Raw genomic sequence first — 15,971 nt, 5'->3', positions numbered from 1 at the left:
TTTTCCTTAAATTTTGAAGAAATTTCGTTAAGTTTCGAGGATGGCGCAAGCTCAACAGGCCGCTGATCTAGAGCAGTTGAATTTGCAGCGTGCTATTCAAGAGGCACAGGCAGCAGGAGCGCCGAATGAGAACGCTCAACTCATTGCGCTAGGCGAAACCTGGTTGGAGAACCAACGCCGGAAGCTTAACAAGCAGAATTTTCCCCGGTTTTGCAACCGTGCCGGAGAAGATTGGGATGGCCACAAGACCAAGATGGCCAATGCGTTTAGAATTGCCCGTCATCACCCATCGGATCAAGAGGGCAGGAAAGGCCAATACATCCAGAGTCTCGACGGAGAAGCGTTCCAGATGGCCCGAGAAGTCGCTGACAACCAAGATGCGCTCACCCTTGAGCAGGTAATGGATAGGCTGGATGCCATATTCCTAGCACCATCAGATTCAGACATCAACAAGGACGCGTATAAGCAGTTGTCGCAGGGCAAGAACGAGATTCCGCAGACGTACCTTGCCAAGAAAGAGCAGATGTGGTTGAAGGCCTACTCCCCAGACAACCGTGATCCAGGCCAATTCCGGAAAGAGGTAACCCTTGGTTTACGCCATCGAGAGGTACGGAAAAGAGTTTTCTGTCAGCTACCTAGTATTACCAGCATGGGTGTCCTACGGAACGTTATTATGAACGAGATTGCCACGCAGCGCCAACTTATTCACCATGGAGATGCTGAAGATACCTCCATGGATGGCCTCGCCACGTCCAACCGTGTCATCTATCGCAACGACGGCACCGAGGATATGGAGGTCAACGCTGTCGGAGATGGAACCAGTAGCGTCAAGTGCTACAATTGTAACCAGACAGGCCATTATTCGCGTAATTGCCCTAAGAAGAAACAGCAAGCGAGTAAGGGTACGGGCGGTGCCACCAAAGACAAACCGAAAGGCAACTGTCGGAGGTGTGGCACGCCTGGCCATTGGCAGAAGACGTGTACTATTCCTGAGGACAAGCTGGCGAACGTGCGCAAGAGGAACCAGGAGAAGAACGCCAACAGCGGCGGACGCGGCCGACAATATCAGGATCGTGGCCGGCATGCCGTGCGAGAGATGCGTACCAACGAACCTGGAGACGCGGACAGTGGCGTAGGAGACGATGACCAGGCGCAGTTCTACGGAGATGTCAACTGTCTGGAAGCAGTTGGCCACAGAAGCAAGACTTCAAAAAATGTGAGAGAGGGCTCCCGTCGGTAGGTCGGAGTCCCTCAGCAGCTGTAGACCCTACCACCCTCAATCAGATGCAAGGACGGAGAGGCGCCCGGGCCATGGTTAAGATCAGCCTGCGTGCAAATGGACCGACTGTGCGGACCTATGGTCTCATCGATACCGGTAACAAGTTGCACGAAGGAGTCGCCGTAAATGAGGAGTTAGCCCGGAAACTACAGTTGCCGATCGTTCCTTGCGAGTTATCAGTGGGAACAGCGGCGAATGGCGGCGATATGGACGTCATCGGCCGTGTGTACAACATCAGCGTTATCTTGGGAGACGACTGTCCTAGCTACATTCGAGAGGCCTTGGTTATACCTGAGCTTCGCACCCCCATCAATCTTGGGTGCAAGTGGGTCGAGGAGATTCGTGGAGTTCTAGATTACTCATCACCGGTGCAGGCGGCGTTGGTCGTGAAGCAGACGAGAGTCCCGCTTGTGCAGTCCATCGACTACGAGGTTCCAAGTACCTCAGAAGACGAAGAGCGGTCTGGAAAACCGCCGGGGGAGCACTCGCCCCCCAACCCTCAGATAAGTGTTTCATTACGAGCCTTCGAGGAGCTGAATGCAGAAATAAGTAGCTATAGTAATGCTGTAAATGTTTGTACGCCCACTTTTAAAGATTTATGTAAAGCAGAAGATAATTTTGCGAATGGTAATGTGCACCATTCACGTGAGTTTTTAGCCCTTAAACCGGATTCCGTCGAATCATATGTTGCGCAACTTTCTTTTAAGCACAAAGCAAAAGCAGATTTTGAGCGCAAAAACGTTTGGACACGTAATGTCAAGGGACCGCTTCGTAATTCCCAAGGGCCGGCCGTTCGTTTGAAAACCGTCGCAGTAGGTAAGCGGCCGCGTCCTGTCCGTTTGTCCGTCCAAGCGACTAGGATTCTCGCGCCAGAGTCAGTGTCTGTCGTGAATTTTCTTCCTAGCCGAGAACTCCGACCGCAAGCGATTGTCATGGTAGAAGAGACCGTTTTAGATGATAGTCCAGTGCGTGTGTTGGAAGGAGTATACAGAGCCCAGCAAAATGGGATAGTCCGCATCCCTGTCGTCAACTTGCAGGAGGCGCCGTGCATTGCATCGGCCGGGTGTGTGTTCACCGCCGAGATTTGTGAGGACAGCAGTATGGTGATCAACACCGAAAGCTTGGTGTTGAGAGAGCCCCATGAAGTTATTCAGTCAATGTCCGAGAACAAGACGAGCGACGCCACCAAGCCCATGACGAAGGAGCAGATGGAGAACCCCACATTCAAGGAAGTTTGGGAGGACCTGGAGATGGAGGACAACGAGCTACTGAACGAGCACCCCGACGTCAAGAAGCAAGTCAAGGAGCTTATTTATGAGTACAGAGACATATTCAGTCGAGAGGCCCCTGGGCACACAGACCTGGTAACCATGAAGTTGAAGCTCAAGCCAGGGACGGAGCCCATCAGGCAGAGATACAGGGAATTGAACCCTAAGATGTTGAAGGATCTGGAGGCACAGATGGCCGACTGGCTCAACCAAGGAGTGATCGAGCCGAGTTCATCGCCATGGGCGAGCCCCCTTGTTCCCGTGCGCAAGAAGGATGGAAAGATCAGATGGGCAGTGGACTTCCGCAGGTTAAACAGTTGCTTAGAGCAAGATAGCTACCCGCTGCCGAGGATACAGACGCTATTGGACCGCGCAGGAGGACATCGTGTTTATTCAACGTTAGATGCCACAGCCGCCTACTTCAACATCTCCATCGATCCAGCATCCAGGGAGCTGACGGCTTTTGCCACGCCAACGGGTTTGTGGCAATTCCGCCGCATGCCCTTCGGCATCAGCACAGCACCAGCGGTATACAGCAGATTCATCAGCACCGCAATGAACCCGCTGGGGAGCGAGGTAGCGCAATGCTACCTCGATGACGTAATATCATACAACTTGAGAGTTGCGGATCATGTACCACAGATGCGACAGGTTTTTGAGGCCCACCGCAAGGCTGGAATCAAGCTGAAGGCTAAGAAGAGCAAGCTGTTCCAGAAGAAGATTCAGTATCTTGGCCACATGCTAAGTCACGAGGGTATCGGTATGGTGCCAGAGTATGTGGAGCGTATCAAGAACTGGCCGCCACCCTCAACTGTCGCCGAGTTGAATAGTGTCCTTGGTTTTTACGGGTACTACCGGACTTTCATACCGGAGTACGCCGACTTGACGTGTGAGATGAATGCACAGAAGAAAGCCACGAAGCTAGAGTGGACCCCAGGGATGGATGAGCAGTTCCAGCAGTTGAAGGACAAGTTCCAGAATGCCCCCATCCGCGCTGTGCCCGATTTTGAAGCGGATACCCCATTTCAACTGACCACCGACTACTCCGGAAGAGCAATCAGTGCGATCCTGAGTCAGGTTCAGAATGGCGCCGAAAGGTTGATCGCCGCCATGGGACGTAAGACGACTGGCGCGGAGCAGAGATATCCCTCATGGAAAGGAGAAGCCTCCGCAGTTATTTATGGCATCAGAAAGTTTCGGACAATCCTGAGCTTCAAGCCGTTCCAAATTAATACGGATAACAGCGCTCTCAAGCAGTTGAAGTCACTGAAGAAGAACACTGGCATGATGGCCAGGTGGACCGAGGAGCTGGCTGGTTACGAATTCCGTGTGGTTCATCGGCCGGGGAGACTCAATACCAACGCCGACGCGTTAAGCCGGCGTACCGATGCTGACATGCCAGACCCCACAGCCGAGGAAGAGGCTGAGCAGGAAGAGTACGTCGGAGCTGTGGATGATCCCGCTGACGAGCTTCCTGACCGCCGAGAACGGTACAGAGACAGAGTGTACCGGCATCAGTTAGACGACCCTATTTTGGAAAAGGTTCGTAGATGGATAGGCGTTGACCGGCGTGCACCAGACAAGGCAACCCTGCGTGGAGAGAGTAGGGACGTGCACCGGTTGGCTGAGATTTTCGACACTCTGCACATTGCAGAAGATGGAGTCATTGAGCAGGAGATCAACACCTTCACAGGGAAGCGACGCAGAATCATGGTCCCCTTGTCCCTGAGAGAAGAGGTGTTCACTCACTGCCACAGAACTACCACAGGAGCGCATTTTGGCATGCACTCCACCATATCGAAGTTTTTGAGGAATTTTTATTATGTGGGACATCAAGCAGACATCCGCCTGAGGATCGCCGTCTGTCATGACTGCGTCCAGAAGAACATCAAGGCCAACATCAAGATAGGAGCGCACGTACCCATTCAAAACGGGTACCCGCTCCAGACAGTTTATATGGATGTGGTGGGCAAGTTCGACACAACTACAGAAGGATACAATTTTATCCTGACCTTACAGGACGGATGGTCACGCTTCGTTCAGGCGTACCCCTTGAGACAGAAGACCGCCGACGAGGTCGCCACGACGATTATGGACAAGTTCATTTGTACCTTTGGATGCCCACAGGCATTCCACAGTGATCAGGGAAAAGAGTTCTGCAACACCATCATGAAGAAACTCTTGCAGAAGCTCGGTGTCAAGCACGAGCTAGGCCCCGTGGCGAACCCCCAGAGCAACCTTATAGAGAGGTGGCACCGGACCATGGAAGAGACGCTGAGAACCGTGATCCAAGGACGGGAGACTCTATGGCCAGAGTACTTACCTGGAGTTGTCCTGGCGTACAACACGAGGATCCACAGCAGCACTGGCGTGACCCCCTTTCTTGCCTTCCAGGGTAGAGAGGCTACTCTACCCGCGGATTTGATTTTGCGGTTACCCAACCCTGACGATGACAAGGATATTCCCACAGCCGTGAGAAATTTATTGGACAGATATACGACCATGTATGAAGCCATGGCGAAGAGTCAAGCAAGCACCATTCGAAGAAATGCTTTGCAGTATCACGGCAGTCGCGAATTTCGAGTAGGCGACAAAGTTTTTTATTTGGCACCCAACCATGGTAAAGCAAAGAAGAAGATGACCAAACATTGGAGTGGACCATACTTAATTACCGAGAAGTGTGCCGACGTTTTATACAAGATTCAGACAATACCAGCGGGAGAAAAGGAGGACTTGGTTGTACATGTTGGTCGGTTAAAACCATATTACCCCCCAGCAATGACAGATGGAGACCCAACTTCTCCCCCAGAACCATTTGAAGAAGACGGAGATGAGGCAGGGGAGCAAATTCCCTTGAATCCAGAAAGGCAGGCGAAGCCGCCTAATCCAAGAGTTGATTTCTCAAATGGGGACGACAGCGATGATGAGGGAGGACCCCCCAATAGACCGGGAGGAGCACCACCACCACCGCCCAACATTGACCCCCTCAACCTTCCCCTACCGGAGACACCACCGCCCAGATCACCAACGATGCAGCGCACACCGCGCAGAGAGCAGAGTGAGAAGAGAGGGAGGGAGAGAGATCAATCTTGCGAACCGTCCGGTTCGGGCACTCAACGGAGAGATGCCAAGCGAACCCCCGATAGAGAGAGAAGCCCGAGAAGAAGCTCGCCCCCGCAGACACCGCGCCGAGATAGAGAGCGCGAGCGAGCTACGTACACATACCCTTCCGCACCCCGGGTAGAGAAGCGCGCTCTGAGCGACAATGAAGAGCCGTCCACGGACTCACCCGAAAAAGGGGAGAGGGTTAAATCCGGAGGAAAGAAGCAGAGGAGTGGGACACTTTGGCAACAGCAAGTGGAAGAGAGCAAAGAAGTGCTAGACAGCTCAGACGAGGATATGGACCCGCCTGCAGTGGCTACACTTGCGCGGACAATCAGAATCCCCGTCAAACGCGGAGCAAAGCTGCCGTACAAGGGTACGAAAGAGAGTGCGGGCCATGACATATACTGCCCCGCCCACACAATCCTTCCCCCTGGGCAACAGACTTGCGTCCCTCTCAAGTTACACACCCGTGTACCCCCCGGATATTTTCTGAAGCTCTTTGGCCGTTCAAGCATAGAACGGGAGGGAGTAATTTTACTGGCAGGATTAGTGGACAGCGACTACACCGGCGAGATACAAGCAGTCTTCTGGAACTTGAGTACCGAAGCAGTGGAGTTCAACAAGAATCAACGAGTGTGTCAAGCGGTGATCCTAGAGACTCGCGAGGTGGAATTTTATCATGTCGATAATCTTCCTACCACTGATCGCGGTGCTAACGGCTTCGGTAGCACCAACCAGTAAGGCATATTCAATAGATATAGTAGATTGCACAAACCCTTCCACCATCAAGAAATTCAACAAGGAAACAATATGCAGAACAGAGAAACCTACACAAGAAGTTCCAGTGAAGGAGCGCTACACAATCCTACAGAGGCCAACACTGACGAAGGTACACGGATACTCCTGCGAAGTGAGGGTATCCTTGTACCATTTCAAGTGCGGAGTTTGGGGCCACCTCAAGTTACAGCAGGTACCCCAAACTATGAGGCACGAAGAAATTACTGCAGAAAATTGCCGCCGCATGTCACTATTGCAGGAATACCAAATTTCTGGCTACGGTGACCCTATCAAAGTGAAACTTAACCGCCCAACCTACGTTTCGGCAACCCTGGCCGGATCCCTGAAGCTGGAAGACGACAAGATCACCTGCATTGGGCAGACCATCCGCATGGGCGACACCATCCACTACAACACCCTGAAGTTAGCTGAGTACCAGATTCTCCTTAAAGAAGAAACTTTTCTGGTTAGCAACAACAAGGTAGAGAGTGAAACGGATCATCTATCTCTACCATGTCCATATCATAAAGGGGAGTGCATCACTGGCGCCGCGACATTCGTCTGGAATATCAACGACAGTTCCTGCACTCTACAAATGGTCAACACCATCAACCCCCTCACCACCATGGACACCTACCTAGTGGACCACCAGCAGCAAGTTTTACTCAACACTACAGGCGCAATGAAATTAATGCATTGCCCCTTTAATGTCATCACTACGGACCACGACGGCATCTACCTGGGCAAGACCAGCGACCTCAGCAGACTCGCCACCATCGACCCCGGACAGATAGATGTGAACCTTCAAGCTGCAGTACATTTAAATTATTTAGCCTACAGTATGCGCCAGACCTTCAGCCAGTTAGATGTAACACTACGGAAGACCATATGCGAAACCCATTACCATGGAAAGTCAGACCAACCAGTGCTGCTACACGAGCAGACTTACGGACTCTTGAAGGGAGACCTGTTGATGACCTTCCAGTGCACCAAGAGGACTCAGAAGATCAAAGACGACATCAATTGCTATCAAGATATACCTTTGGATCCTGATGGTTATGCAGATGCTGCAACTAAACATTATAAGTTGCATTCTACAAGGGTAACGTGTTCAGCCACTTTCCCCCTAACTGTCAAGTCTAAAGAAGGCTGGATTCAGCTGACTCCCGCCATCATCAAGACTCAGGCCCCCATGGAGATGACCATCGACACCCCTCTAGTTAACTGGACGGATTTCAGCCATGGAGGAATCTACACGGAAAGAGAGAGAGCTGAATGGTTACACACCCTCACCTTCCCTTCCTACACCGAGGCAAGCCTGAAGGAGATCACCTACGGACTCTGCATCGGAGATGGAAATTGTAACCAGCTTTCCACCAACAACCTACCCCTGTACACCCTTGAGAACCTAGTGCCGGACATGGAACGCAAACTTGATTTGTGGAGCAGCGTCAAGAGCTGGCTCCATGAATACGGCGACCTAATGGCATTCGCATGCCTGGTCATCCTAGGGCTAAAATTTATTACTGATCTGATATGCATTATCCTCACATTTCTACGTGTAGGACCTGGAGCCGCCATCGCCTTAATTGCTCACCTTTACCTTTATAACAAGCATTCCTACCAGAAGCTTATGAGAAAGAAGAAGGCCGACACCAGACCTGAGAGGCGAGAACCTACGACAACCGCAGAGACAACGTCGCTATTACCAACGACATCAACCCCGAAGATCCAGATGACAGAGATACAGCCCATCATGTTAGATCCTGCATCCTTGCCATCATACAACACTGCGACTAAAACATCTAGGCTATCCACCTTAATACCATGACATCGCAATAGGTAATATTGGCCGACCAGTCTATTGTCTTTGCCAATTTGAGCGTTATGTTATCTGGCATGTCTGTTCGCCAGATAAAAAGGGGAGAAAATGTAGTGGGTCTTACTTGAGATACTTGTAAAATAAGCAGAATGGCATTTTCGTGATCCTAAACGAGTGGACAGATTTTTATGAAATTAGTACCATTTTAAAGCGTTAATTTTTCTCTATTGATTTTTCTTTTATTTGAATTTTTAAGCCCACAAATGACGGATCTCGAGTTTTAATTATGAAACATTTGTACTTATTATATTCTGTTAAAATCTTGATAATCTTGTGATATCTCATATGAGGCCATATTTTTCCAAGAAATCGATATACATATAATGCTCCGCATTTATATGTATATTTGACCTTTCTATCATCTACGCGTGTAGGTTTTAGGCGATATTTAACTTATGTACTTTTGTAGAAGAGAGCTCCAGTTATCCAGGGATTTGGCATCCTCAATGCATCACGGAGATTTTCCATGCACAACTGAACGTGACTAAACGGGAAACTCAACATACACTCCGGCCTGCTGATATATCCTACGCAGACCTACGTGTATCCCTTGCCATCCCTGTATGATCAGAAACGCCCCCTCAATACTTCAATACTCTCTGTAATTTTCCTATATGTATATTGATATAATATGTATTCATTAATTTTGTGTAAACTATACTTGTCTATTGAAAAATACATTAGTTCCGCACAAACAGTTGTTAGTAGAGTATCAACTCCAATTTGTGGGCAGCTAATCATAGCTGCAATTAATTATCCAGAAACATATAAAATCCCCTGTGGGTACTTGCGTGTAGTATTCGTTATTTAACTTAGCGGAGACGTACAAACGAAGGGAACGAGTTGCTTCGCTCTTGGATCGCTTCAGCCACAACGTTACCATTCCAACGTGAAGTGCCGCCACACCGCTCGAGGCGGGCTTTAATAGTTTTAAAAAAGCTATCTATTACGTCCGATCTGCTACAACTTTATTATAAGGATAGAAGATATAAATTAAAATACTTTGATTATAAAGTTATTTTTTTTCTTGGTTATCAATAAAATAGGTTCTCCATTAAAGCAAGTATGACACCATAAGCAAGTAACAAAGCTATCAAAAATAAAATTAAGAAAAAACAGTTAAACAGACAGACGGACAATGACATCATGAGTAGATGCTTAGGTGCGCTGAAACAAAGCCCAGAAAAAAAGTTTTTATTTAAAAATCGGAAAAAAATATTTCATGTAAAAATGGAATGTATTGTAGAGTAGTACCGAAATACTGAACATAACATGGGTTTAATAGAGTAGATGCGCCTTTAATTTCTCTTCTAGGCTTTATTTATTCTGTGTATCTGTCCTCTCATAATTTGTATATAAGCATATTTTATATTTATAGTACACTAAAGTAAGCGCCACACATGTGTGTGTGTGTGGGTGTATGTGTTTACGTGTGTGTGTGTGTGTTAGAGTGCGTCCTAAACCAGCTTCATTCAAAAAGTGTTCAAATAAATTAGCATAGCTTCTAAAATAAATGCTTGTAAAACAGATATATTATATAAAAGAAAATATTTATCTCATATTTTTATTCCAGAAATATTTTTTTTCTAAATTATAAAAACACCTATCTCGTAAAAGATATATGCACATTGTAGATATATAAAGACATTATGTATGGCCACATTTATGAAATTCTGGGTGCGTGCATTCCCAGGGAGGGAGAGGACATTTGGCTGTTTATTACACTTGTCCTCAAAGTTTTTATAAAAACGTTTTCTTATTTGTTTTTGAGTGTCTAAACGTTTAACCACTAATTGTAATTATTCTACAGAAGGGTTAATTTTGTGCAATATCAGTGGGAATGTACATCAATTTATTGGTCATTGTCTTATCCCTTTAGATCCCTAGTACATTCCTCTATACATTGGTATACATGGTATTATGGCAAACAAGCAAATGATGTTATTTTACAGCTGTTAAAACTGTTTTTAATCTGATTTTTTAAAATTCAGGTGATAAAAAATTTACTTTCACCCCTTAACCTAATTAATAATTTTTCCATTGGGACCTCGAAACTTAGTTATATCTTATAATTGTCATTTTAATATCTTCGGAAAGCTGCATATAATATTAGGCGATCAATAATAAGTATTGCACTCTGTGTTATCTTATTTTTAAAAGAATTAGACATTATCCAATGATGAAATAGACTATTGATTTGTAGAATCTGTAAAAAATACAGGTATAGACATACCAAGTACGCCAAAGCATCATTGTTTCTTTTTTTTGAGGGGGTGGGTACATTTCTTACAGGGGATGGGAGAATTACTTCCACCAGACTTTTTTTAGGGGGGGGGGGGGCAGTCATATAAACCTTCATTATGACTTATGAAATTTCCATATCTTCTTGGTCATCCTTGATAGACTAAAACACTATATAAAACTGCTCTAGAATATGAAATACAGAACTACAAAAATAAATCGAAAAATAAAGTAAATTTTCTTGACTAATTTTGTACAATTTGCTAACTCAATGAAATTTTATTGTTTTAATAAAACATTGTCATATATACACCATATTGATGAACTGAAATTAGTTTCCGAATGTGAACACATTTTCCTAGGTGTTTCCCAATCCTATCTCAATATTTGCTACTAGCTAAAAAAACCTTCAAACTTCAAAAAAAAAATCAAAATTTGAATGTATTAACGATTTATACATTATACATTCAAAGTTTTAATTTTTCAAATTTTGATTTTTTTTTTGGAAGTTTGAAGGTTTTTTAGCTAGTAGCAAATATTGAGATAGAATTGGGAAACACCTAGGAAAATGTGTTCACATTCGGAAACTAATTTCAGTTCACCATAATATTATACTACATACATTAGAGGGTTTAATAACAGCTGATGGTTTTATAATTTAGATTTTTTATACTTGATTATTTTGAAAATAGAAACTTTCTATACTATACTAGAGTTTTATAATACAAAGTTTTTAGTAAAGTAAAATTATATCTGTGTGTATGTCTGTCTGTACCAAAGTTTCACGTTAACCGCTTAACCGATATGGTTCTCCTTGACAATGTAGCTTCTCATAAGTCCTGCGAATGTTTATAGCTATTTGGAGGAGGGTACCACCATCATCTTATGAGAAATCGCCCCTAGAAAAGCAATTACCCCATAAAAAAAATGGGAAGAATGGTGGACTCTTCCTAAACAAATTAGTTTAGACTTTTTCTTTTTAATCTAAAATGGGTTGTCGAAATCAACCCTCCTTCCCATAAGTACGTGGTAGACGATTAAAAAATATCTTTATACTATTAAATTATTATGCAAAATGTTTAGCTTTAAATGAAACGTATTCTGGTTCCCTCTAATATGCATTTATACGGGTGTAGGTCTCACATAATTTCACTTTTATGCAGGGCTATAAAATCACAATTCTCACAACTATGTGTGGCAACTATTTACAAGGACAAACACTGGTCACGGGATATGGATATATATTCATTCCATTGCAAAAAAACGTGATATTGGGTTTGTTTAAATATCTATTTAATTAGGTTTTTTCAAGAATTTCAAGCGTGGGAAAATTTTTCGAACGTGGGAACCATTTTTTTTTATTTAAATGACATATATATCAAATATTACACGGTATTAAATATCCATTTAAGCTAAATTTCGTTTGCTTAAATAACTCTTTCAAATCGTAATATCACAGACATAAAGTTATCATTTTTCATAGACTCCTCAACAGATGTATAGTATAGATGTATATACAGATAACTACCTCCCTTCATTTTTAAAGACTTCTTTTCTCTGCTTCTATATTATTTTCTACTGCTTGGTTGTGTAATATAAGTGATACCATTGGTTGATTTTCAATGACCTAATAGAAAGGTTGCACAAGACGGTTGCGATGGGGAGATACAGTTATTTAATCCTTTCTCCCTCTAGTGTTTTGCTCTAATGATTTCTCTTTAATGAAAAGTGTTTGTTTACTATTTAATGTACAAGACAATCTAAAAATATTTAACTATTGCATCATATTTTAGACAGCTTTTTGTGGAAAATTTTTTGTAATATGATGCCATAATGGAAATCTCCTTATGCATATTTTCCCCTTAACATTTATATAATAAGGCTTTTTTCTGATCATACTATCATAGCTGGGTTGATTCAATAAACTTTCCAGGAATCTTTGTATAGTGTCTATAAAAATGACGTCATACTGGCCTACCATTGGTCAATATAATGTATACTGTCCTGACATTTGGTAATTTTAGGCACTATAAAGAGCTCCACTCTCCAGATATTAGAAATTTCCTTTTGTATAGATTTTTAAGACCAGACATTTTATCTGTAAAGTTGGATTCTTTTATTTCTTCTTCTTTTGTGTGTTGCAGTTTAACTTAGAGGATAATAATAATACTCATGGATGTAGCGTTTACAATTTTTAGGTTTCTAATTCAAAGGGCAAAAATAAGTGGTGAAATTTTCACTTTTATTAACTTCCATTTAGTAGTCTTTCAGTAAATAAAATATGTTAGAGTGTAAGGTTCTCTACTTTTAACCTATCCCCTAAAATTGTTTCAGGCTCATCATTTAGTTGTTTTAGAGATTTTAAGCTACATATATTCAACAACTTTAGAATAAAAAAAAACCCAGTTTATTTATCCATTAACAAAAAAATCTTCTATTTGACTCTTTCAGAACAAAAGTTTGGCCAAAATTGTTTTTAATTTGTTCAACTTTCCTTTCTTCCAGAGGAGCTCATTACAAAAGTTTTGGCGGCCACCAGGATTTAGATTTATACATGCTCGTGTTACTTGTTGTGCAATAGAATTATCATTTAAAAACAATGTCAATATGAAAATAGTCTAAAGGGACTAATGGTCTAATGGTCGATAAATTGATGAACATCCCCCATTAATGATACACAAAATTACCCCCTTCTGCATATTAAAATTTGTGGTTAAAACTTTTTAACAATCAACTTAATTAATCAAAATTCAGTCCCCAAAGTTGTTAAGCCAACGAAAAAAAAAACGTGGGGACTAGTGTAAAAAAACAGCCCATTTTTTCCTCTCTGTCTGTGCAATATTCCTACATCTTTTTTGTTGAAAAAAATGAAATAAAAACCTTCAAATAAGGAAAGAACGATAAAGTAAATGATTTCAGAGGACCTGCATAGCAAAGTACAAAAAAGTTTTGGCTTAACAGAGACTTGCAGTAATAAGTAATGACAAATGGTACCCAATAGAATATGTTGATAATTGGTAATAAAAACAATTATCATCTTCATTAAATGTGATTTAACTCAAATATACCAAAAAATTGTTGGTCAGTTTTAGTATGTTATATCTGTATCAATTAGTAAATCAAATTTGTGTTGATGTGATTTTATTTCTTATATTTTTTATTTTTCAACCATTGTTTTTACCATAGACAAGAATGAAGTTAAATTCAGCACTATCCTCTTCCATCTATAAAAATAAGCTACCAAAAAAATTGTCTCGCACAGTAAGTACAGGGAAGGTAAATCAAGCAACTTTTGTCCTATCCATGTAAGAATGATAGACATTACAAATTAGGTTAGGAACATTTTATGTTAAGACCTTCTGACAAGGGTCATTTCATCAAAAGAGTAATCGTTCTTTCAATAAACAATCACGGCCACAAAGAGGTTTTTTTATACTGAAAATTAAATTTAATTTTAAAAGCATTAGAAATTCAATTAGTTCAGCTATAGTCCAATTTTTACCCTTCTAGTTTTAGGTTAGAAGTTTGGATTGACTTTATCCTATATAATTTTTTGTAAAAAGAAAGATAACTATTTTTAACTGTAAAGTTCTAAAGAATTATAAATATTTAAGAATGGATTTAAAGAAACAGGAAAACTTTTTAGCTATTACAATAATTTCAAACAAAGTTTCATGGTGGAATCTTTTTTTATGTAAATTATTAAGATTAGTTTATATCTTTTAAATTTTATTTTAGAAACATGAATCCTGTAATAATGAATATCTGCCTGTCTGAATATCTTGATGTTTTTTTTTGGCTGCTAACAAAGATAGATGTCTTAACTATCTTTCTAGCATTTTATTTATTACTAGCGGCTTCGCCCCTAGCCTCTAGGGGCTTTTCCCCAAGAGGTGATAAAAAAATTAAGGCGAAATTCATTAAAGGACCAAGGAAATCTTAAGCAAAAAAAAAAAAAAAAATGGGGGGGGGGATTTTTTTGTTTTTCGGGGGTTGGGGGTGTCCCACCTCCCAAGAAAATAGCTTAAAACCACCACAGGACCAATAGGTATATACCCTGAAGAGTAGAATCCGATCGGTTCAGTGGTTACCGAGATCTTAAGGGACAGACAGACGGACAGACAGACATCGTTCTACTTTGTATTATAGACTAGCGGTTACGCCCCTAGAAGCATGTAGGGGCACTTAAGGTAGGAAGGAGAAAAGTCAACCTCATCCCATTTTAAATTTGAGTTCAAAAAAGAATTTTAAAAAGTAATATTTTGGGGGGAGGGGGTGAAAACACCCATCCCCCCCCCAAAAAAAATAGTTTAAAACCTTCCCAGGACCTATTATAAGCTTTACTGTAAAGGAGAACAATATCAGTTCAGCGGTTAGCGAGATCCTTCGGGACAGACAAAAAACACTTACTACTTTATATAATAGGATAAATATGTATCTATTTAGTATTACATGGATCTTACACCAGAAAATGTACTTTAATATAGTTAAAAGTATAGTTAGTTAAAATATCGATCCGCCCATTTAACCCAGTTACCCCACCCACTCCCTTCCTACTGGATGGACAAACAATAGATTATGTCCATGTTAGCAACATAAATTGACAACGATTGTCCCCTGTCATAATATCCACGTATATTCTATATCCATTTGTATAAGAATATTTACAAATTCTAATTCAAAAACTTAACAACTATAATCTATATTTAGAATTTTTATCTAAGTGTAATCAAACTTTACAATATCTCATTTCTAAATTTAAAACCACTATTCATACTTTGGAAATACTAGGGGATGTAGGGGATAGGACAAAGGTCGAAAAATTGATTAACATCTCAAATGATGTTACTCAAAATTAACCCTTCTGAAGATTACAATTAGTGGTTGAAACGTTTGGACATTCAACTAAATGAACCAACCAATCGTGTATTTTCCCTGGAAAATACATGTATGAACGTATATGTATAGAAAAGACAAATTTAATAAATAAATTGACAAAAGAAAAGTTTGATTAAACTTGGATTTGTCATGCACATAAGGATAGGTGAAAATGTTTTAAATATTTTTTTTTCTCGTGTAAGTAATGCAAAGTTCTTGATACTTTTGCAAAAAAGAACTATGTAAGAAAACACTTTTTAGGTAGCTTAATTTCATAAAGAGACTGAAAAGGTCCTATTTAATTAAACATTTCCTTAAAATTTTGGCAATTTACAGTTACTTATAAAGAAAAAACGACAATTAACAAACCCATGCAAGACCAGTGACGTGTTAAGTGGTGGGTGTTGATACCACCAAGCTATCGCATTTTACATTTTATAAATAGGATTGCTATTCGTCCCTATATTTCTGGTTGCTCATATATTTTTAGCCGTCTCCCCCTATACATTTCTCTCTTGTTTTCTAGATGAAGGTTAATAAA

The sequence above is a fragment of the Acartia tonsa genome, chromosome 7 (genome assembly GCF_053477335.1).
Source record: "Acartia tonsa isolate MP-2025a chromosome 7, ASM5347733v1, whole genome shotgun sequence".
NCBI lineage: Eukaryota > Metazoa > Arthropoda > Copepoda > Calanoida > Acartiidae > Acartia > Acartia tonsa.
The sequence above is the reverse complement of the archived record's forward strand: the minus strand, read 5'-3'. Positions refer to the sequence as shown.